Source organism: Lissotriton vulgaris, chromosome 5 (assembly GCF_964263255.1).
Source record: "Lissotriton vulgaris chromosome 5, aLisVul1.2, whole genome shotgun sequence".
Lineage (NCBI taxonomy): Eukaryota > Metazoa > Chordata > Amphibia > Caudata > Salamandridae > Lissotriton > Lissotriton vulgaris.
In genome coordinates this window covers 804,098,206-804,123,675 of record NC_141693.1, presented here as the reverse complement: position 1 = coordinate 804,123,675, position 25,470 = coordinate 804,098,206, and the positions used below count along the sequence as shown (strand labels likewise).

The following is a 25,470-nucleotide window of genomic DNA, read 5'->3' as shown; positions in this document are numbered from 1 at the left end:
TTATTCACATTATAGGAAAGAAGATTGTCAAAACCAAATGTACAATACAAAATCGTATCCGTGCCCCTGGGGGGTAAAGGGGGACGTGCAATCGTGAGGGTAGTGTGAGGAGGGAATTAGTGACAATAAAAGCACGTATTATTCAGACATTCTCATAAGTTAAATGTCAATTCGACAGCATATAGACATCAAATCAGATTGACAGTTCGAAATACACATGCCCCTGAATCCGTACTATCCACAATTTGGGGTAGGAGGAGGCTGTGTGGGAGTTGAGAAAGTCGACGTTTCGACCCAAGGGAGGCAGGAGACTTTACAATCCTTGCGGGTGGGTCTTCATCAGGACGGGAAGAGGGTGGCGGGGCAAGCAACCTGTTTTAATCAGTGTTGCCGAGTGAAATTAATTTTCTGGGGTCGATATAAGCAACAGGTTTTGGAAAAGTACTGTATATATCCCACAAGGGTAGATAAGGAACGAAACGATCCGGGTGCTGGACTGGGGACCACTCCAAATTTCGATTTGAGGGAAGTCAGTCATGTGTCCCCGTGGATTACTCAGATTCTTTGACCCGTTTCACGTAGCTCTGTCAGAGCGTAGCGTCTGCCTCGGCTGCCTCGAGGCAGCCGAGGCAGACGCTACGCTCTGACAGAAAATTAATTTCACTCGGCAACACTGATTAAAACAGGTTGCTTGCCCCTATGATGTCTATATGCTGTCGAATTGACATTTAACTTATGAGAATGTCTGAATAATACGTGCTTTTATTGTCACTAATTCCCTCCTCACACTACCCTCACGATTGCACGTCCCCCTTTACCCCCCAGGGGCACGGATACGATTTTGTATTGTACATTTGGTTTTGACAATCTTCTTTCCTATAATGTGAATAAAACATTATAGATGTATCTATTCCTTTCAACTTTGTCTTAAATTCTTTTCATTCATACGTCCTTCCTACTGGGACCCCTTCTTCTCAACGTCAAACACCCAGGTCCCAGTGACTTCCTTGGGTTAACCCTCTTTCTCATACTGAAATATCAAGAGGCGGGCAGGGGTGTAGGCACCCACAGGTTCAGTTGCAGCAGGGCCCAGAAGCCTGAGGGGCCCAATGAACCCAGAATATTGCTGTATTCACTCGCCCAATGAGCAAGCAAGAGGCCTATGTTCCCTACTTGTCCTGGGACCCTTGCAACAACACTTGGGTAAGACATTTGCTTCTGGTGGACAGTAGTTGGTTTTTGCCCCACACTGGGAAAGAACAGGAATTGTACAAGTATATTTACAAGCTGTATGGGCGCTGTGCAAGTACTGTCATCTACTATTTGTAACAGGCCTAGCCGGGGAGGAAGGGGGTCACAGTGCCACGACCAGGAAGAGACAGTGACTCCGTCACCATGTGGGGTGGGGGAAGCTCTTTCAGGTGCAGATTGAGGGCCTCTGTTTCCTGCTTGTGCCTCTGTTCCCTGCTTGTGCCCCTGTTCCCTGATTGTGCCTCTGTTCCCTGCTTGTGCCTCTGTTCCCTGCTTGTGCCTCTGTTCCCTTCTCGTGCCTCTGTTCCATGCTTGTGATCCGGTTTTCGTGCCTCTGTCCCATTTTCGTGCCTCTGTTTCCTGCTTGTGCCTCTGTTACCCACTTGTGATCTAGGTTTTCGTGCCTCTGTTCCCTAGGGCGTTACGGGGCAGAGAGCTGTGTGTGTCTCTCTGTGTGTGTCTCTCTGTGTGTGGCTCTGTCTGTGTGTGTGGCTCTGTGTGTGTGTGTGTGTGTGTGTGGCTCTGTCTGTGTGTGGCTCTGTCTGTGTGTGTGGCTCTGTCTGTGTGACTCTGTGGCTCTGTCTATGTGTGTGTGTGGCTCTGTGTGTGGCTCTGTCTGTGTGGCTTTGTGTGTGTGGGTCTGTCTGTGTGTGTGTGTGTGGCTCTGTCTGTGTGTGTGGCTCTGTCCGTGTGGCTCTGTCTGTGTGTGTGTGTGGTGCTCAGTCTGTGTGGCTCTGTCTGTGTGTGTGTGTGTGTCTCTGTGTGTGGCTCTGTCTGTGTGTGTGTGGCTCTGTCTGTGTGGCTATGTGTGTGGCTCTGTGTGTGGTTCTGTGTGTGTGGCTCTGTGTGTGTGGCTCTGTGTGTGTGGCTCTGTCTGTGTGGCTCTGTCTGTGTGTGTGTGTGTGTGTGGCTCTGTCTGTGTGTCTGTGGCTCTGTGTGTGTGTGGCTGTGTGTGTGTGTGCGTGTGTGTGGCTCTGTGTCCGCTAATACTCTCTACTACTCTTTAATGCTCACCTATTGCCATTGTAAATGACAATACCATTTATTTCTGTTTTTAAAAAAATGCCATTTGCAATGCCAAAAGCTCTAACTTTAACACAGCCAAGACCACTGCATTGTAAATGCTTGTTTGTAACATGTGAGCCATTTGAGCTAGAAACAAAAAAAAATGTTTTGTTAAAATTTGCAGATTGTGCATCAGATGATGGATTACATGGCAAGCACGGTAAATACATACTTTTGCAAAAAATTCTGCAGTTGCAGAATCACATCATTCCAGCGGCCCTGGTTAAAGCATACATGCACATTGTTATTTTTGTAACAAGCATAATTGTTATGTTAATTCGCTTTCTCAAATTTCAAGCAGTACAAGCTCTGGCTCGCAAAGTGTAACAAAGAGGAGACTTTTAGCAATACTGTAGACACTTATAGGTGTCCTCTTTATTTTATCAGCAGCTCAGCTGAGCCCCAGACTGGGCCAGACAATGTACATCTGAGGGTACACTCTTGCAGGATGTCACCCAGCCCAAGTCCCTCTGTCATGCAAAGACTCCTGCCGCCATTAAAGTATGCAGCTGAAAGAGCCTAGAAACTAAAATTCTTTATAAATGATGACTCATTCCACTAACACACTTACCAACAATACCAGGCCCATAACATAGTGAATGAGGTGAATGGATCATATGTTATTTTGACTCTATGCAATAAACTATCTACAATAAACAAGTCCAGCTTGTCATTTTGAAAAGTTTATTTTTTAGATTTCATAAGTAAAGTCTTTAATAACTCACTTTATTAGAATCAAACATTTAGTTTTATTAATTCAAATCACATTAATCATTGGCACAAAGTAAGCTGTCAGAATTAATCAAAAATGATGAATTTAAGTAAACATTAGCTTTTTCTCCAAGTTAATTTTCAAGCCTGAAAGGGAAACAAATAATAAACAGTTGCATGCTTACACTCTCCCAAGGCAATCCGACAGCGCTTCGCCCCTCTGGAAAAGAACGTTTCCAACCCCACAAGAGAGCCAATTTTATATCATTTTTCGCTCTCAAATCTGACTAAATGTTATTATTTAGTAAAGTTCAGCACTGTGATTGGTTTATGGCCATCAGACCACCTCAGCTACTAGTCCAGAGAATATGCGCGTCACTGTGCCATTGTCCATTCAAAGTGACAACGACTTCCGAGGCATTTGCAACAAAAAGTTGCCAATCCACTTCCACCAGAGCTCGGCAGATTCACGCTTGTCACTTCCTCGACCTTGAATAGGATCAGCCAGAGCAGTCCATGGAATAAACTCCATTTAAAAGTCTTTTCTTTAATAAAGTTCTGAGCCAGAGAAGCAAGTTCATTGACCTCTTGCAATGTTTTTTTTTTCTTTCACCGTGCAGCTTGGCTCAGCTTCTGCTCAATTCAGGCCGACCAACTTTCTCCAAGCAAGAACTAGGCCTCAGCTCACACTCGAGCTATTATTTAAACAAACACAAAAGAGTGATTAATTCAAGTAAAGCAAACCCTTGTGTACCACCCAGTCCCTTATTAATTATTAATTAACCCACTAATAAAAAACATTTAGCAGAAGCAAACATTTAAAGCAGCACATAAAATAACCACCATTCTCCATGTAGTCCAGCTTTATGTTTCTGAAAGAATAAAAAGATAATTAAATGACACACAGACAGACAATACACAACATAAGACTCACATATAAGCACATATAAAAGCACATGCCATGAATGATCAGCTGCATGTTAATGGTGACAAAGACAATAGGACAGACATAATAAACAGGACAATATTAATAATGTGTTACAAAAACAGACTTGCAAATGCACATAAGCACATATAATTAGTTTCCCGCGTGTTCATGTGTGGTGCAAACTTAATCTAGGTTGAATTAGTAAAATAAATCATGCAACAGTGCATTAATTAATCAGTTAATGTTATAGGGAATTGAATCCACAGGCCAGAATAAAATATTTTCTGCAGCCCGCTCTATCAACTCCCTCATCTGGTGATATTAAAATCACCAAACAACACTCCAAAAATTTTTAGAAAAATTTCACCCATTTTAGAGACAACACACACTGAATTCTCTCGATATTAGTTTCCCTAAACCCCTGTCTCAGCTGTCTGATTATCTTTATCAAACTGAGCTCTTCGCATTTCCTCTAATTCGTATTCCTTTTCCTGTTCCTTTTTGAGTTTATAAATTCTTTTCTTTTCATTCTGACGCTTCCTTCTTTTGTGAATCAAACAACTAATTTTTAGCAGCATTATCATTATAACAATGACAATTACTGGATAGAGCACTTTGCCAATGATGGACCTGCCAAGTTCTGAAAACCAATCTTTAATGGCCTCCATTCTTTTTCCAATCTTTTCCGTAAAAGTTTCTTCCTCCATAGGTTCAATTTCTTCATGAAAATGTGTAATGTTTTTAACAAGTACCTCTATATCCCGACTCTTGTCAGGAATATAGGTACAGCAATGTTGAACATGTAAGACCCCACAGACTCCACCCTCTTTTGCAAGCAGAATGTCTAATGCAAGACGATTCTGAATAGCCATACTTCTGATTGCGACAAGTTCTGTACTAACCAATTGAAAACCACTCGCAGTATCAGTTGACAACCTATCCACAATTGTGGACACTTTTCTAATTTTAATAGAATTCATCGTTACCCCCACCATAGGAATAACAGCACCAAAAATATCTCCCAGAATTTCTGAGAAACTTTCTCTTTTGTATCTATTTTGATTCAAGTGTTCACCAAATTCAAAAGTACCTTTTTCATTTCTGTCAATATGAAATATTTTTGGAAAGACCAGGCCGATATAGCATGTCCCATACCAGTGATCTGGGAGACTAAAATAAGCCTTATTGCCACAAATAAAATAAATTCCAGGAAAAATTGGATCCTTTCCACCTTTGAATCCCCATCCCCCTTCAATACGATAAGTATCTTCACATTGACTAGCACCTACAAAAAGATTATCGTACAAAGTATTATCTCTCCTAATACAAAATTTACCACTAACTGGTTCGTCAATATGTATTGCTGCATTAGTATTAACACCATTTAGTTTAGCATCTTCTAACTGCCAATATTTAGACTTAGCATGTTTTAGTTTCTCATTTCTTTTGTAAACAGCCCTTCTCTCCTCAACCATGTTAAGGAAAGTCTTTTCTTCAGCTCTCATTTTGCATGTTAAATTATTTCTATAGGCATATTCATAGTTTAATTCATTAGTAACTAAAAAGAATTCCCTCATCTGCTTCGCAGATCTTACTTTGTTTAAGCTATTTACAATTTTGAGATTTGCAAAAACCTCATCAAAGTCTGAATAATAATACTCCAGACGACCAGTTTGATAGAACAGACTAGTAATCACACTACAGGTAATGCCATAAGTGAGAGGTAACATATTATAAGTCACTCCCTCAGAAACAGAAGTGGGTAATTTTACACACACATAGCAATCTTTGACATTCATTACTTTGACATATTCAGATAAAAGCCTTGAAAATGAATTGGTTGAAAAATCACCAATTGATCTATCTTGATGAGACAGTGGGTCATGATTAATAACTCTACTGGACCTGCCAGCATGCTTCTCATGAATAGATTCTGCTTTACTAGTAATATTAGTCTTAGATTTTTGCTTATTAACATCAAAAGGATAGACCACAGCTAAAATTAGCCAAAGTAGAATTAATAATATCACACAAATTGAGGTCATCTTACAACACCTTTTAAAAATTGTACACCTAGAAGTATCTGATCTAGGCATTTCCAAAAACAAAAACAAAAATTTTAAATAAAATGTAAGTAAATGTAAGTAACAATTATATCCCCCCTTTTAAAATATATATATTTTTTTTTTAAAGATTTATTTTTTTTTTATTTTTTTTTTTTTTACCCTAAACAATTTTTCTTCGACCTTGTGTCACAAAATATTATTTTTTTTTTAAATAACTAAACAGAATTTCTTCAACCTTATGTCACCTAACAAATTTTCTTCAGCCTTATGCCAGAAAACAAAGTTACCTAATACACAATTTCTTCAGCCTTATGCCAAGAAACAAAAAGTACCTAATACATGTTTTCTTCAGCCTTGTGCTAGGAAATAGATCCTCAACTAATTTTTAACAAATTTTAATCCCTGTCACTTTCTAAAAATTCTTGACCACTGCTGTCCACTTCAACAATCGGTGGAATGATTATATAGGTCCATTCTGGAGACCTATATTTCTGATTTGGCCTAATTATTCTTTTTGTTTTGCGAGTGATGACTTCTATTTTTTTGTTTTCACCTTCGTTACTTTTTTCAAGTTCACTTCCTTGACTAGTAATTTCGTTGACTTGTTCTTTTGATTTCTTTACCAGTTTGAATTTCAGATTATTTTTTTCAGGCCAAATGTCTCCTTTTCTCAAGACTTTTTTCTTTGGCACACTTTCGTTGCATTCAGTTTTCCAAGCTCTTTTTCTTTGTTTTCTTATTTCAGAATCTTCATCACTTTCAGTGTCTGTATCTGAGACATCAAATCTGTATCTAGGAATTTCTCTACTCGGCAACTTCACTCCATTTGAAACAATACCTTTACTGGTACTTGGCAATTCCTCTTCTTCAGGAATCACCTTCAGCTTCCCAGCTTCAAGCTTTTTGTTCACAGAGCTACTTCTTTCTTGCTTTTCAAGAGTTTCGCTCAGATTTTTGTCTTGCTCAGAATCTTCTGCTTCTTCTGAATCTCTCTTTTCTCTCAGAGATTCTTCTTCAAGCAAATCATCATCATCAACACCTTGAATTCCAGTATTCAGATCTTCTTTATTCAAGTTCTGACTTCCATCTAGATTTTCTTGATGTTGATTTTCTTGGGGATCACCAAAATCTGAATCTGAATCTGAATCAGAATCTGGATCTTCTGGGTCTCTTTCTGAATCTGAGTCAGCTGTTATATCACCTTCTTCATCATTTTCAGGAGGTAACACACGAATTGTATGGCTTGGATGTATCCACCTTTTTAGTCCTTTACATTTTATTGCATTTGTTGTTATAAGGATAACCTGACGTGGCCTTTGCCACCTTGGTGACAAACAGTTCCTTCTTCGGTGAACCTTCGTCCTAACCCAGTCACCGGGTTGTAAATCATGAGCTTGTACCTTTTCTTTTGTAATAATGTCAGTTCCCACCTGATGAAACACAGAATGCATCACATCAGACAGATTTCGGCAATATTCAAAAATTGCACTGTCATTAATGCTCATCAATTTGCCAACTGGTACAAATGCTTGTCTCATCACTCTGCCCATCACGATGTCATGAGGACTAAGACCTGTTTTTCTATCTGGAATGCTTCTCAATGACATTAGAACGAGTGGAAGTGCATCAGTCCACTTCACTCCTGTAGCATCACACATCTTTGCGATCCTATTTTTAATTGTGCCATTTATTTGTTCAACCACACCTGATGCTTGTGGTCTGTAAGCACAATGCATTTTCTGTTCTATGTTTAAAGCATTACAGATTCTTTTCATCAAACTGTTCTCAAAATGTCTTCCACGATCATTTTCAATTGTGACCGGAAATCCATACCTAGGTATGATTTCTCTTAGAAGTAATTTTGCCACAGTAGCAGCATTGGCATGACGAGTTGGAAAAGCTTCCACCCATCTTGAAAACAAACAAACAAACACCAAAACATAACGTAAACCATTATGTCTTGGCATTTCAATAAAATCCATTTGCAACCTGGTAAAAGGACCACCTTCCCGTCCTATGGTTCCCAAGCTTGTAACAATTTTTTTGTGGAAATTCATCTGTTGGCAAGTTAAACATCTTTGACAAAGTGACTCTGCAATTGATCTAAATTTTACATTGAACCATGTTTCTCTGAATAAATTGATCATAGACCCTTTTCCCATGTGAGTTTGACCATGATACAATCGTGCCATGTCAGCAATCATACTGTCTGGCAATACAACTCTTCCATCCTGGTGTACCCAGATCCCGTCTTCCTCTCTTGGTCTGCAATCACCTTTTAGCCATATATTTTTCTCTTCTTCACTTGCCTCATCCTGTAACTCTTTTATTTCCTGCCATGTCTCAACTACAGAAATTAGCATGAGAGAATTCATTGTATGACTTTTGTCTTTTTCCCGATTGATTGCGTAATTATTTCTGGCACAATATTTTGCCATTTCGTCTGCAAAGGCATTACCTTTGGTGATGTAATCATCACCCTTCTTATGCGCTGAACATTTCACAACAGCTATTTGTTCTGGTAATTGAATGCCGTCAATTAATCTTTTAATCAATTTAGCATTTCTTATTGGAGTTCCTGCAGAAGTTAAATAACCTCTATTGGACCAGAGCTGTCCATAATCATGAACAACTCCATAACCATATTGACTATCAGTCACTATGGTTACTCTTTTGCCAACTGCTCTTTCACAGGCTCGAATTAAACCAATTAATTCTGCAATTTGAGCGGAACGAATTCCATCCAAAGGTGACCCTTCAACAACATCTGAAACTGTACATACTGAGTATGCTGCTCTTAGAATCCCTTCATCATTTCTCAAACAAGATCCGTCCACAAAATATACCACATCTGATTCTTGTAATGGGACATCTTTTATGTCTTGTCTTGGTTTTGTGCAATAATCTACAACATCCAGGCATTCATGATCAATATCATCCTCATTACTTACCTCAGTAATAGCTCCATCAGGTAATAATGTGGAAGGGTTCAAGTTTACACATCTAACAATTGTTACATTGTCTGAACCCAAAATTGTTTTCTCATATTTTGTCAGTCTGCTGCTTGTTAAATGTTGAGTTCTACTTCTGGTAAGGAGAATTTCAACTGAATGAGGTACATATACCTTTACAGGAAAACCCATAATGATACCCTCACTTTGGTCAAGACTTACACTTGTTGCGGCCACTGCTTTTAAGCAACCTGGCAAAGCCTTTGCAACAGGATCCAAAACTGCTGAAAAATATGCAATTTGGTTTTCTTAAGTTTCCATGCCTTTGTATAAGGACTGACAATGCACAACCCTCTCTTTCACTACAGTAGAGTTCAAATTCCTTTTCATAGTCTGGCATACCCAGAGCAGGAGCTTCACATAAGCTCTTTTTTAACTGCTCAAAAGCTTCCAGCTCAATTTCTGACAATCTAATGGGATCTTTTACATCTGCCTTTGTCAGTCTCTGAAGTGGTTTTGCAATGACTGAAAACCCACTAATCCATTGTCGACAGTAACCAACCATTCCTAAAAACATTCTCACCTGTCTCTGTGTTGTTGGTGGTTGTATTGCTCGAATCATTTTAATTCTTTCGACTGTCACTTTTCTGGTTCCCTTTGCAATTCTGTGACCAAGATATTTCACTTCTTGTTTACAAAACTGCAATTTTGCTGGTGAAACTTTATGTCCTTCATCTGCCAAACGGTTTAACAGGGTAATGGTATCAGTAACACAATTTTCTCGTGTTTTGGCTGCCACAAGCAAATCGTCAATGTACTGTACCAATGTGGAATTACCAGGCAACACTAGATCTTCCAGAGATTTCTTTAATAATTGATTAAAGATAGATGGACTCTCAGTATACCCTTGAGGAATTCGACACCATGCTAGGATCCTATTTTGGAACCTGAAAGCAAAAATGTTCTGGCTATCTGGATGCAATGGAACTGTAAAGAATGCATTGCACAGGTCAATGACCGTGTACCATTCTGCATCATGTGGAATCTGGTAAAGAATTACTGCAGGATTTGGAACAATGGGACAGCAGGGAACAACTATCTGATTAATCTTTCTTAAATCTTGAACAATTCTGTATGTTCCGTTTGGCTTTTTAATACCCATAATTGGTGAATTACATGGACTGCTTTCAATTTCTTTTAACACTCCTTGACTTATGAATTTTTCAATCACAGGAATAACACCTTCAATTGTCTCTGCCTTCATTTTATATTGAGGAACATTTGGAAATCAACTCCCTGTTTAACAGTGATTTTTACTGGATCAATGTTTTTCATGAGACCCATATCATTACCTGTTAGGTCCCAAATTGCTGGATTGACTGGCTCTTTGAGCTCTTCTGGTAAATCATTTTTATCAAATACAGGAAATAGTGGTGTTTTCTCTTCCTCCACCATCATCATGGTCCATTTATAAAGACCATCTTCTTCTGCTGTTTGCATTTCAATGCCTTCTGGAGAGCAATATATTCTGCAATTCATTTTACATAATATATCACGACCTAATAAATTCACAGGACTGCTGTCACAAACAAGGAATCTGTGTTTATCTTTGTAATTGCCTATCTCCACTTTTACTGGATCTGTCAGACTGGTTTTAATTTGTTGATTAGCTACACCTACAACTTGAATGGTTTCACCCGAGAGAGGAAGGTTTTCTATTTCTGCTGATCTAACAGTAGAACGGGTAGCACCTGTGTCCACAAGGAAAGTGATATCTTTATCATTCACCTTTCCATTAACAAATGGACCAGACTGATCTACCTCAAGAGTGGGTCCAAGCACACACTCTTCCTCCTCTCTCAGGCACCGTCATGAGTAATCCTCTGATGAATCACTCACCTCTTTGTCATTTAACCAAAATTGAGAAGCATTTGCCATGTTGACTTTTAACACATCTTTAACCAAATTATTTCCACAGAAACCTGTTTCAGGAGAAAATCTCTGTGTGTTAGCACAACCAGGAAATGGTGCTTGAGGTAACTGATTCTGTTGAATTTGATTCTGCTGTACCTGAGTCTGTTGCTGATACTGGCTCTGCTGTGTCTGGTTGACTATCTGTCGCTGTAACTGTCGCTGTTGATTAATTTCATGCAGTTGCCGCTGTAGCTGTTGTTGTTGCTGCGGACTTAATTCACACTGCACCTGTGGATTCAATGAATTATTTTTAAAATTTCTGGGCGGGTTCTTACACTCTCGCTTCCAGTGTCCAATTTCGCCGCAATTAAAACATGGGAGCTTTTGTTTTAACTCTTCAATATTTACATTAAATTTTGGCTTTGAATTATTAAAATTACCTCTAAATTTTCCCTGTTGCATAGAACCTAACTGCTGTTGTTGTTGCTGCTGCTCAGCTACCTTCACCTGTGCCCACATTGCTTTTTCCTTGAGACTCTTCTGCTTTGCATCTATTTCATCACTACAGTATTTTGCTTTTCTCAAGATGTCGTCAAGTGATAATGATTGCCAACAAACAATTCCATTTCTAATCATGTCACCAATTTCAGGTCTCAGGCCATATACAAATTTGTATATGAAGTGGCTCATGTCTTGTTCACTTAATTTTTCATAGCCACTGTACTGTTTAAAAACTAACAGTAACCTCTCATAAAATGAATGAACTGATTCTTTTGGTTCCTGATTTGTTCTGTCTATTTTAACCCAGTCCACTTCCTTTGGGGGAATTTTCTCTTTCAGCCAATAAATTACTTTTTTATAAAGATCCATGACATCTTTTGATGGGGCACCTGTAATTTTATCTCGGGCAGGTTCTTCTTTTGGCCAATCTATAGAAATTTAGCATTCTGTCCAAAGATCTGATGGAACAACAATGTCAAAGAATCCATCCAGATCAATCCACAGAACTTTTGACACCCTTATGAATCTGTCTACCTGTCGGTACCAGTCCACTGGTTTCTCCCTTAAACGTGGAAAATCATTAGTAAACAGGAGTATATCCTGTCTGGACCAGGGAACATGCACATACCCACCTCCTGCTATTTCTCTCATTGGAAATTCAGAAATTTCATCATTTCTTAGTCTTTTATCTTGTTCTTTCTTTGACCATTTCATTCTCCATTTACCTAATTCACCTAATTTTCTGAGAAAGCTTATTAATTCTCTTATATGAATTATTCTTCCAGAAGCGTTTAAATTATCAATGTCCCTCTCAGAAAAATCTACCCTGTAATGTTTCTGTAAATGTTTTTGTTTGCTTAAATCAATTTCTAATTCAGCAGCCATTTCTTCCAGTTGTTCATACCTGTTTTTAGTTTTCCACTGAATGCTCTTGCAAATGAATAATAATTCATCATCTTGATACAATTTCAAATTGTCAGTACCAATTGTGCCAATGATCAATTCCTCCAGATCAGCTTTTAATTTAGCTACATCAAGCTTTTTATAATCAGGGACTCCAGGAGACATTTCATTTTGAGATAATTCTGTTCTGTTTAAACTTTTTTCTGACAAACCTGAGTCTGAACCTGCCACAGTTGGTGACTGTGAACTTGATAAACTTCCATGTAGTGTTAAATTTGGCATTATAGATTTTTCTCTATGAATCTCTGAAAGTTCTGAATAAAATTTTTCAGCAACCTTTTGAATTTCAGCATTTAATGGAACTGTTAAGGCTGTTTGTCTATTTTCTCCTTGGTCAAAAACTGGTACCACAGGACCAATAGTTACTGGTACTGTAACTGCTTCCATACCTTTTGTCAGCTGTTCAATTAAATCATGCTTTGCTTTATTATAACTAGAAACTTCTTGCTCAGCTGGTAATCTTTCCTGATTTCTTACAGAATTATTTTCTTGATAAGCTACTCTGCCTCTGTTAGGTGTACTAGAAGTATTTGCTCTTCCAGGTAATTTTAAAAATCTAGGAGAACCTTCCTCAACTTCTCTAGGTGGTGCGCTTGGAGATGCTTCTGTAGAAACTCTCGGGATAGAGTGAGAACCTGCTTGATAAGGTGGCGGCTTAGGTTTAGTGGCATAAATGTCTTCTAAAACTGCATCATCTAATTCCTCATCAATTTCTCTTCCAGCTGTCTTTTGTTCTAAATCTCCATTAATCATTATTCTTATGGGATACAGACCATCATACATGTCTGCTTTTCTCCAGCGTCTCACTTTATCTTCATGTGTTTCTTTATTTACAACATATTTTGAATATTTAGGTGCTGTACACTTGCTTTCGCGTTCAAGTTCCATCATCTCAACTTCCCACTCAACTAGGGCTTCAAATTGTGTAGGTCTTGGCTTTGGTACAAGATCCATCATTTTTCCTCTCAAATTTTGTAAAACTTTCATATTAAATGACCCATCTTCTGGCCAGGCTAGTACACCATCTTTTTTGGTATACTGCATCCAGTTATCAAACCAAATTACTGTATGATAACCATATTCACCTTCCATATAGGCTGCAGGTGTTTTATACTTATGAAGTAATTTACCACCACGTGTCTCAATTTTCTTATCGGGTTTAAAATAATTTTTTACCTTTTGAAACCATGTAGGCTTTTTTTTATAATCATCCCAATAACTCATATTTGTATTTTAATTCCAAACCTATAAATTTATAATTTTATTTGCAATTTAAAACAACTATTTTTATCTAATTTTATATTAATTAAATAATTAATATCCTTACTTTAATCACTTTTGGTACTAATATCCTAATTAAGGTCTTTATTCTTGTATTATTTATTAATTATCATTAATAAATATCAAATCAATTTTTAAATTAAAAAAAAAAAAATGAAGCTTTAGGCATAAATAGCATCGGGAAAAACTAACTCTGGGAAATGTAAACAATGTATTTATGTATATTAGCCAATCACTATGTGGCTACACAGCACTCAGCCAATGTAAAATGCCTACAGTCCCTCAGCCAATCCGGTCGCGGCCTCTCTATGACACTGTAGTGTCAACAACCAACCATCACAAAGCTTGCCTCCAATAACATCAACATGTGACTGCATACGTCACCAGCAGACTTCCCCGTGACACTGTAGTGTCAATAACCAATCAGCATAAAGCCTGACTCCATGTGACCACACACGTCACTACCGACTTTCCCCAGATACTACACTGCAATGGCTCGCTTTCCTTTCCAGAGCCCCTTAAAACCTCCTCCCCCGTCACCCAAAGCGCTGATAACACTGCCAAACAACACGCGCTCTAAAATGCCTATCTGCCCAATGCGCGTATAAAAGGCAAGCCTTCACCGAGAGAGAAAGAGCAAGAGAGCGAGCGCGCTTTCCAAACACACGGGAGCCCCGCCGGGTCCCTCGTGGGGCTCGTCAGCTTCACCCAATGAGAGCGCAGCTCTCCCGTGACGCGACGCGCTATTATCCAATGAGAGCACGGCTCTCCTATAACGCGACGCTCGTCAGCTTTAATGACACGGGCAAGAACTACAAGCGGACAGCTGATGCGCTACTAAATGGAATAAAACTTCTCCACTCGCGCCTACTCAACACATGGAGCTTCACCGACTCCTATGGGCTCGACCACCTCGCCCAATTACTGCGCAGCTCCTCTGTGGAGGCTCACCGGCCTCGCCCAATCAGAGCGCGGCTCTGGCGTGACGCGACGGCGTCTCCTCCAATGGCAGCGCGGCGGCTGACGTAATGAGCCGCTGCAGCTTGTCAGGCTCTCACCACTCGCTCACAAGCCTCCCCCCTCCTTCACAAATACCAGCACAGAACGCTCGGCAGAAATATAGAAAAGAAACGAAGGAAACAACGCACAATTTTAGAGGGAAACGAGCATAATATTTAGATAGGCTCGAGGCAAGCGTATGTAGATAGGCGGGTTGCCAATTTAAAAGAGCGCAAAATACAAATACCAAAAGCTCACAGAATTAGGATCAAATCCACCCTAAAAATAGCGCGCAATGATTTTAATAAGGTATTTACAATAAAAATACCATTTCAAACATTTAGATCGCGCTTCAACCAATGGGAGCGCTTGCTTTGTCAGTACAGGGATTTTTAACCAATCAGAGCGCGGCAGGCTCTGACGTATGCAGCAGGCTGCAGCTGCAAAGTCTCCTCACTCGCTTTCACTCCTCCAAACAGCCCCTCCCTCACAATTTTCGATCGGGACAGTTTTTTAAGCATTTAAATAACGCAAAATGCTTATAAAAAGTTTTGAATGACACACTATACCTAAAATAGCATTTTCTTCACCATAAAGACTTAGAAACACTTTAAATCATTTTTTATAAAATCGCAATTAATAACAACATAAAAACAAACCATTTGTCTGCTTCTCTAATAAAAAGATAGTTTTACACATTCATTCAAGTATCCCTAGTGTGGAATAGACGACGCTATTCTCACAGAATAGTCTCATTCACTAGCAAGGCAATTCTTACCCTACCCTTCAGTTTTACAAAGCATTCACACCCTTTCAAACAAAGAAAACCCTGTTCACACACACACGAATTCTTGGCAGGACTTGAACCAACCACAGAAAACGTCAGACGTTGATAAGAATAGACGACGCTATTTTTACCCTTCACTCGAGTTTGAATTAACTCCTACTACTCTTTTCACAGAAAGCTTTAAAACAGGCTCACCAGGTCCCTCTGCTTAATGCTACAATTTCATAGGCAATCCTCACTACACATTCAACCATGCAATCTAAGGTCCCTAAACTTGTGTTGTACACCCACAACACGTGATATATGCTATACCACAATTTTGAAACAGACAAATGCACTGTGTAACTCTTCTAGCTACACTATCTTGCCGGCCGGCATTTAACCAGGAATCTCTCACACTGCTGGAAAAATTCCTTAAGACTACATATAACAACCTAACAAAATCAAAAACTTAACATATGTTAAACATCAGTCCTATGTCTATACCAACATATATGTAACATGCATGTCAAAAACAACATATAAACCGTCTGAATGCTACCAATTGAAAGAGCCTAGAAACTAAAATTCTTTATAAATGATGACTCATTCCACTAACACACTTACCAACAATACCAGGCCCATAACATAGTGAATGAGGTGAATGGATCATATGTTATTTTGACTCTATGCAATAAACTATCTACAATAAACAAGTCCAGCTTGTCATTTTGAAAAGTTTATTTTTTAGATTTCATAAGTAAAGTCTTTAATAACTCACTTTATTAGAATCAAACATTTAGTTTTATTAATTCAAATCACATTAATCATTGGCACAAAGTAAGCTGTCAGAATTAATCAAAAATGATGAATTTAAGTAAACATTAGCTTTTTCTCCAAGTTAATTTTCAAGCCTGAAAGGGAAACAAATAATAAACAGTTGCATGCTTACACTCTCCCAAGGCAATCCGACAGCGCTTCGCCCCTCTGGAAAAGAACGTTTCCAACCCCACAAGAGAGCCAATTTTATATCATTTTTCGCTCTCAAATCTGACTAAATGTTATTATTTAGTAAAGTTCAGCACTGTGATTGGTTTATGGCCATCAGACCACCTCAGCTACTAGTCCAGAGAATATGCGCGTCACTGTGCCATTGTCCATTCAAAGTGACAACGACTTCCGAGGCATTTGCAACAAAAAGTTGCCAATCCACTTCCACCAGAGCTCGGCAGATTCACGCTTGTCACTTCCTCGACCTTGAATAGGATCAGCCAGAGCAGTCCATGGAATAAACTCCATTTAAAAGTCTTTTCTTTAATAAAGTTCTGAGCCAGAGAAGCAAGTTCATTGACCTCTTGCAATGTTTTTTTTTTCTTTCACCGTGCAGCTTGGCTCAGCTTCTGCTCAATTCAGGCCGACCAACTTTCTCCAAGCAAGAACTAGGCCTCAGCTCACACTCGAGCTATTATTTAAACAAACACAAAAGAGTGATTAATTCAAGTAAAGCAAACCCTTGTGTACCACCCAGTCCCTTATTAATTATTAATTAACCCACTAATAAAAAACATTTAGCAGAAGCAAACATTTAAAGCAGCACATAAAATAACCACCATTCTCCATGTAGTCCAGCTTTATGTTTCTGAAAGAATAAAAAGATAATTAAATGACACACAGACAGACAATACACAACATAAGACTCACATATAAGCACATATAAAAGCACATGCCATGAATGATCAGCTGCATGTTAATGGTGACAAAGACAATAGGACAGACATAATAAACAGGACAATATTAATAATGTGTTACAAAAACAGACTTGCAAATGCACATAAGCACATATAATTAGTTTCCCGCGTGTTCATGTGTGGTGCAAACTTAATCTAGGTTGAATTAGTAAAATAAATCATGCAACAGTGCATTAATTAATCAGTTAATGTTATAGGGAATTGAATCCACAGGCCAGAATAAAATATTTTCTGCAGCCCGCTCTATCACAGCAAACAGGTGTGCCTTATTAGGTGTTTAAACAAGCAATGGAGGTGCCCTGGGGAGTGATGTGCAAGAGTTCAGACTCCCTGGCATCAGCACACATGGCTATTGAGAGATGTGTGATGGGGAGCTGGGTGAGGGAGGAGGCATAAAGTGTATACAGGGGGTCCAGAGACCCTATACACGGCATTTGCCTCGTTTTCAAAACATTTCAGGGTGTTGAAAATAAATACAGTGAGTGTAGTTTGAAGTACTTTTCTCTTTATTGTTGGTATTTGTCTAAGAAACAGAGAAATAATTTTGAGTCTTTGTTTCTGCAGATTCCTTTCCTGCAAACTGTGATAATACTCCCACTGATGTTCGTATACGTTTCTGCTGAATTTGACCGTCTCTTGTAATGACCCACAAAGGTCTGAAGCAGGGCTACATCTTGCACTGATTCTCTTTATAACAACCGCCACCACATACTCAGTCTGTTAATGTATTGGGGATGGAGTTATATATAGCGCAAACTCGACCCGAAGGTACCAGAGCGCTTTACAGGAGCGCCGGTTGTGTTACAGACGGACACATTTATGTTTTTTAGGCACAGGTAGATTAAGGGATTTGCCTAGAATCACAGGATTTTGAGCGTCCCTGCCAAGACTCAAACTCGGTTCCCCAGCTTCGAGGGCAACCACTCTATCAGTTACGCCACATCCTTGATGATAGTGCATACGCCGCCACAAGGCTTATAGAAGAAATAAATACGCTCAATGACTGAATTCATGAACTTTGGTGGCGCAGTGTAAGGCTGTAAAGAGCCATGGCTGGCACTCGGTAAGATGAGTACAGACCAGTAAGAGCTCAGCCTTCTCTACACATGAAAGTGTATCTGCCTTCTTGAGTACGTTTTGTATTACATTTAGGCCCTCATTATGAGTGGCTTGTAATACTTTCCATTATTTCCCACTCCCAGAACTACCATCATTATGGTAATTTTGTTGTTTAAATATTTTTTATTGATTTTACAGTATACAGCACAGCATATGGCAATTACAGTTAGAAATGAAGAATAATCTAACCAAATTTGCGAAACAGCATTACATTTTAGGAAATATTTGAAAAAATAAACCTTTAGCCAAAAAAGTTTCTTTGGTGTGAGGGAGGAAACAAATGCTGAAAACAAAAGAAAAAAAAAACAGAATTACCAACATATAACCAATGGATAAAATAATCCGAGTAAACAAATTTGTCAAAGAATTTGTTACCCATCTATGAAATACCTATCATTTTAATACATAGACCTATGGGCTGGTATGCGACAGCGCTTCCTTCCAGGGGAAAATAGGGGCCCATATTCGTCTACCGAGTAATTTCGCTCTCTTGCCCTTCCTTTCATATATTCCCCTCTTGAGATAAAATGCTGATAGAAGCCGAGCAAGCCATAGCTGAAATGTTGGGGCAGCTAGATCAAGCCATCCTGCAGCCACACAACTCTGTAATACTTCCATAGCCAGGAAGAGAAAACGGTAGGACACATTTTGCCCTTCATTATGGTAATTTTGATCGCGCTGTAATAAGTGCAATTATGATTTTGTGGGTATAATGTGGAATTCAGACTTAGGCCAGATTTACAAACCTTTTGCACTAGGTTTGCCTCACAAAAGTGGCACAAACCTGTGCAAAACGTTTATGCTGGATTAATTTTCCAGTGCAAAACTTGTTTTACATTGGAAAGTTGCCTTAAAACGAGAAATACTTTTATTTCTCCTTTCTTTTTCAATTTAGCATATCTACTGCACTGTACAGCTCACATGCAAAGTAGGGCAACGTTTTCAGTTTGTCAAGAATAGTATTTTGTCTTGGAAGGTTATCCTTCCAGGACAAAACCTATGCTAGACTCATGCAGACACCCTTGCACTATGGTGGAAAGGTGTATGAGTGGCACTCAGCGACTGATTGTGTGCTGGCCCTAGGGAGATGGGAGGAGAGAGAGAAATATCTCTGCAGATATGGCGCTTTCCTTCTCTCTCCCTATCATGCTGCGCTGCAACTTTGGGTGCTGCGCTGTGTTGGTAGGGCCGTAACTCCAGCAGTGTAGCTGGAGGGTCAGTGGGCGACACTGTTTTGCGGATGGCGGGGGTGAGCAAGTCATGTCTGTCGACTAACACCATCATCCCCCCCACCAAGAAAAAGTCATCTGTCGGCCACCCGACCCCCCCAACAAGTCTACAGTCGGCCGCCACCCTGCGCTCTTACCTGCACCTGACGGCAAACTTAGACTCCACCCCGAGTGCCAGTAGGTCTAGCTACGCCACTGCACACATCTGGCCCTCAATGTGCCGATATCTGCATCTTTTACCCCAGTACTGCACCTACAGACTTTGCCTCCTTGAAACACTACCGGGCCGGTACTACGGAGTTGGGTGTTCCCTCAAAACCTGTAAACCCTAAGGGGCCAGCAACTCCTGTCACAGGACCATTTGGAACACAAAACCTGTAAACCCGAAGGGGCCAGCAACTCCTGTCACAGATCCATTTGGAACACAAAACCTGTAAACCCGAAGGGGCCAGCAACTCCTGTCACAGATCCATTTGGAACACAAAACCTGTAAACCCGAAGGGGCCAGCAACTCCTGTCACAGATCCATTTGGAACACAAAACCTGTAAACCCGAAGGGGCCAGCAACTCCTGTCACAGGACCATTCGGAATTATCGGGCCACTGTCAATGAGGACCTTAGTGTATACCGCTTTATACTATCTCTGATGGATACTTTTTCAGAACTTGTTTTTCTTCACAACTTACTGGCATAGTTAAGCATACAGTTAGCAGTTTTGCTTTTTACTTTTCTGTGATTCTTTTTGTATTAAGGCTTTGTAGATCATAAGCAACAACTGTGACCAGGAGACTGCTAGCAAAGGAACACTAAGAAACCCCTCTTGGAGAATGTAGCGCTGCACAGATGATTTAAAATGTAAAGATTTAATACCAAGGTCCAAGTGAAAAATGTTGACACATTCTTTACACATAAATATGCCATTACGCCATTGTTGCATCGAAATGAGCGCAATTATACGGTGCCGAGATAATTCTGCACAAGTTACGCTAACCTCGAGGTTGTAAAACCTTCACTTCTTCCTGAGTAACCATGCCTGTCCCTTCCCAGCTGAGCAGACAAACAGGCTAAAGTTGTGCACATCTCCGTGAGCATATACAGGGCTGCTCATCTGACAGTCCCACAAGGCCGGATTATGGGAGCAGAGGCCAAAAAGTCAAACACTTCGAAGCCAGCTGTCAACACAGCAAATACGGCCTCCCCTCTGAGAAATGTCCCCTCGCAAGACCAGATCTGACAGGATCCAGCGAGTTTCAGCCGGGGGCATCGTCTGGGACCCCGTCTATTGTCGGTTGTGCACACAATGTACAGCTCTGCAGAGAGTTGAACAAACAAGCCTTTTCACTCTTATCCGGGAGCCTAGAACTGCCCCTGAGAGAGGCAGCTAAAAGCCGAATTAAAAAAAGTCTACAGTAATATCCTTTCCAACAAGTTCGTAAGCGAATTGTTCTTCAATTTTCTGGCGAGTGTACATATATCAAGGTCCTACAATCTTTAGGTATTTTTTGTTTGGTTAATAACACCTTAACCGAAGTTCGTGCAGTAATTCGGCTTAAATTCGGATATTAAACTGAATTATTTTTTATATACCTACAAATGTCGTATTAGTCGAAAACGGGCATGTTTTGAATTGAAATCAAACTAATATAATAATAGATTTAAATTCAGAGGTTTTGCTCACGAAAGTGTAGACAAGCAAAAAAGTTTTGCTACACAAATTTTCTACAAGGGAAGTTTGCAAATCAAATTCGTAAATTTAGATTTTTGAAAATATATATTAGGCCTCATTCTTTTATTTTGCTGGCTACTTGTAAAATAATTTCGTTTTCCATCTTATAGCTACATTAATTGTGTGCAGAGTTGGAAATGTTTTCCTCCCAAAGTTAGTAAAGGTTTTACAAAACTTTACAGGCTTCACAAACTTTTGCGAAGGGTGCTAAGATTACAAGAAATGCAAGGACAAATCCTGCACAAGTAGATTTGGTATTACAATTCTGTACAAACATCTACCATTAGTGTGGCTGCTTTCCAGTTTGTGCTGAAAATTCAGCAAAAAACTTTTTGGGTAAACAGCTGGAAATGTTTTATGAAATTTGCAAATCATTGCTTCCCTTGGGAAGGATATGTTTGTAAAATGGGCAAAACTTTGCAAATGCTTTTTAAAATGTAATCGGTCTTTAAATTAAATATGCTATTTTCCGCAGAGCCCAAAATCTGCAGGCCAGAATGGCTTGAAATTTCTCTTCAGCATTTTCTCTAACATTGCAAAATTGTTGAATTAGTAGATTGTGAAACATAAATGGACACATATCCGTACTTGAAAACATTTCTTTTGTTTTCTCTCAAACTATGGCTGATCCAGATTTGTTGCATTGAATTCTGTGTAGTTCCTCAAAGGTGTTTTACATATTTATTTTATATTTTAAGGTTTTGTATAGCCTGGGTCTTTAAAAATGCCATCTGAGCATTGACCATTTACAATTCAAGTATACTTAAAAGGAGAGAGCGATATCTAAGTATGTAGCAAATAAGTTAATGCATAGGAGGATTTATGAAGGGAGTGATAGCTTGTAGGTAAGTATTGGCAATGTCCACCATTTTGGCTTTTGCATGTTGAAACGCTTGATTAACACAAAAAATAGGTTGTATATGGTTAGCAGTAGCCAATGTCTATTTCCAAATGTGGGAACTCTTGCACTCCTGCTGCATCCTCTCCAGCTGTCTTGTATGCTGGTGAAGCAGCTTGGTGAAAACATTTTCACTACCAAAAACGGAAACAAGCATTGGAAATGCAACAGGTCTCGGATTTATTTGAGTTAGAGCTAATGGCATTGTAAATGGCAATGTCTTTTAGCCATGTGTTATGGAGTGTATGCATGTGGTGTGTAGTGGAATTATGTGGGTTGGATTGGAATTGTAGCAATGGTGGCATGTTGCGCTTTAGATGAATATGTGTAAAAGTAAAGTGCACCATATTGCGATTGCTAAAATAGGTAATTGTGGATGCGTTAACAATTGATGTATGCACTGATGGCTGGTGGTGTGTGTGCCTGTAGAAATTGTGCACTGATGGCTGGTGGTGTGTGTGCCTGGTGGAAGCATGCACTGCCGGCTGGTGGTGTGTGTGCCTGGTGAAAGCACGCACTGATGGCTGGTGTTGTGTGTGCATGGTGAAAGTGTGCACTGATGGCTGGTGGTGTGTGTGTGCTTGGTGAAAGCGTGCACTGACGTCTGGTGGTATGTGCCTTTTGGAAGCCTGCACTGACGGCTGGCGGTGTTTGTGTCCGGTGAAAGCGTGCACTGACGGCTGGTGGTGTTTGTGCCCATGAAAGCGTGCACTGACGGCTGGTGGTGGTGTGTGTGTGGTTGTGTATGTGGTTGTGTGTGTGGTTGCGTGTGTGGTGGTGAGTGTGTGGTGGTGAGTGTGTGGTGGTGAGTATGTGGTGGTGAGTATGTGGTGGTGAGTGTGTGGTGGTGAGTGTGTGGTGGTGAGAGTGAGGTGTGAGAGTGTGTGTGGTGGTGTGTGTGTGGTCTTATGTGTGTGTTTGGTGGACTTAGTTCGAGTTTTTGTACCCTGCACACGCACACACTGCCCCTACACACTCACACACTGCTCACCCTACACACTCACACAATTTTCACCCTGCACACTAACACACTGCTCACCCTGCACACTCACACACTGCTCACCCTGCACACTCACACACTGTTCACCCTGCACACTCACACAATGTTCACCCTGCACACTCACACACTTCTCACCCTACACACTCTCACACTGCTCACCCTACAGACTCACACACTGCTCACCCTTCACACTCACACACTGCTCACCCTACAAACACACAATGTTCACCCTGCACACTCACACACTGCTCACCCTACACACTCACACAATGTTCACCTTGCACGCTCACACACTGTTAACCCTGCATACTCACACACTGTTAACCCTGCATACTCACACACTGCTCACCCTGCATACTCACTCACTGCTCACCCTACACACTCACACACTGCTCACCCTACATAATACAAAAAGACCTAGCTCTGCCCTTTGGCCTGCATTGTAATCGTACAGTAGGTTTTGAGTAGTTGGGCTTGATTGGTTGGGGCGTCCCCTCCTTGCTGCTCCCCTCATAGAAGGCCGGCTGCCTCCATGAAGGTCCCAAGACACATGTTCACCTGTTCTTTGTGTTAGCTCCTGTGTGTCAGTGCACCGTGTAAGCGCACACGGATACCCTGCTCTCTCTGGAACACTCACTCTCCAGAGTCACTCTCACTCTGCAGTCACTCTCACTCTGCAGTCACTCTCACTCTGATGTCACTCATGCTGTCACTCTCACTCTGCAGTCACACTCACTCACAGGCAGCTGATGGTGTGTGTGCCAGGTGAAAGCGTGCAATGACGGCTGGTGTTGTATGTGCTTGGTGAAAGCGTGCACTGACGGCTGGTGGTGTGTGTGTTCCTGGTGAAAGCGTGCAGTGACGGCTGGTGTTGTGTGTGCCTGTTGAAAGTGTGCACCAATGGCTGGTGGTGTGTGTGTGTGTCTGGTGAGTGTGTGGTGGTGAGTGTGTGGCGGTGAGTGTGTAGTGGTGAGTGTATGGTGGTGAGTGTGTGTGTGTGGTGTGTGTATGTGGTGTTGTGTGTGTGTGTGTGTGTGGTGTGTGTGTGTGGTGTTGTGTGTGTGTGGTGTTGTGTTGTGTGCGTGTGGTGTGTGTGGTATTATGTATGTAGTGTTATGTGTGTGGTGTATGTGTGTGTGTGGGGTGTGTGTGGTTTGTGTCTGTGTGGGGTGTGTCTGTGTGGTGTTGTGTGATCCTCTGTGAGACACTGTGGTCTGTTGTCTGGAATGGAAGCTTTGGTCAGATGGGGGAGCATGGAAATGTTGCGCTCCTGTGAAAGAGCTGGCAGGTGATTGGGGTCCCCCTTTGGAGCCAAAGACTCTGAAAGCAGTGCCCCTGTCTTTAACACCACCACATCAGTGTGCCTCAAGTAACATGTGCCCGGTCTTCTACAACTCAGGGGCAGAGAGGAGAGGAGAGGCAGGACAACACAGGGGCAGAGAGAAGAGGCAGGACAACGCAGGGGCAGAGAGGAGAGGCAGGACCCAACGCAGGGGCAGAGAGAAGAGGCAGGTGACAACGCAGGGGCAGAGAGGAGAGGCAGGACACAATACAGCGGCGGAGAGGAGAGGCAGGACACAACATAGGGGCACAGAGGAGAGGCAGGTGACAACGCAGGGGCAGGGAAGAGAGGCAGGACACAACACAGGGGCGGAGAGGCAGGACAAAACGCAGGGGCGGAAGGCAGGATACAACACAGGGGCGGAGAGGCAGGATACAACGCAGGGGCAGAGGGTTGAGGCAGGTGACAACGCAGGGGCAGAGAGGAGAGGCAGGACACAACGCAGGGGCAGACAGGAGAGCCTGGACAACGCAGGGCCAGAGAGGAGAGGCAGTACAACGCAGGGTCAGAGAGGAGACGCAGGACACAAGGTAGGGGCCGAGAGGAGAGGCAGGACAACGCAGGGGCAGAGAGGAGAAGCAGGACAACGCAGGGGCAGGGAGGAGAGGCAGGACAATGCAGGGGCAGAGAGGAGAGGCAAGACACAACGCAGGGGCCGAGAGGAGAGGCAGGACACAACGCAAGGGGGGCCTGGTGAGGCAGGACACAACGCAGGGGCAGAGAGGAGAGGCAGGACAACGTAGGGGCATAGAGGAGAGGCAGGACAACGCAGGGGCAGAGAGGAGAGGCAAGACAAAGCAGAGTCAGAGAGGAGAGGCAAGATAATGCAGGGGCAGAGAGGAGAGGCTAAACACAACGCAGGGGTGGAGAGCAGAGGCAGGACACAACGCAAGGGGGGAGAGGTGAGGCAGGACACAACGCAGGGACTGAGAGGAGAGGCAGGTGACAACGCAGGGGCAGAGAGGAGAGGCATCTGGAGGGGAGAGTTAACTAGGGGAAAGGGCAGGGACAC

The 25,470-nt window shown here is 41.3% G+C and overlaps 1 long non-coding RNA gene across 1 annotated transcript in view; it reads right to left on the bottom strand.

Annotated features, from left to right (window-relative positions):
* Window positions 1-16,121: 16,121 nt before the first annotated feature.
* LOC147711610 (uncharacterized) overlaps window positions 16,122-25,470 on the bottom strand; it is a 91,380-nt gene continuing 82,031 nt past the window's right edge. The window contains exons 2-3 of the long non-coding RNA XR_015295952.1: window positions 18,503-18,546; window positions 16,122-16,858 (exon numbers count right to left, since the gene is read on the bottom strand). This is a non-coding gene — a long non-coding RNA (uncharacterized LOC147711610). The remainder of the gene's footprint in view (window positions 16,859-18,502; window positions 18,547-25,470) is intronic.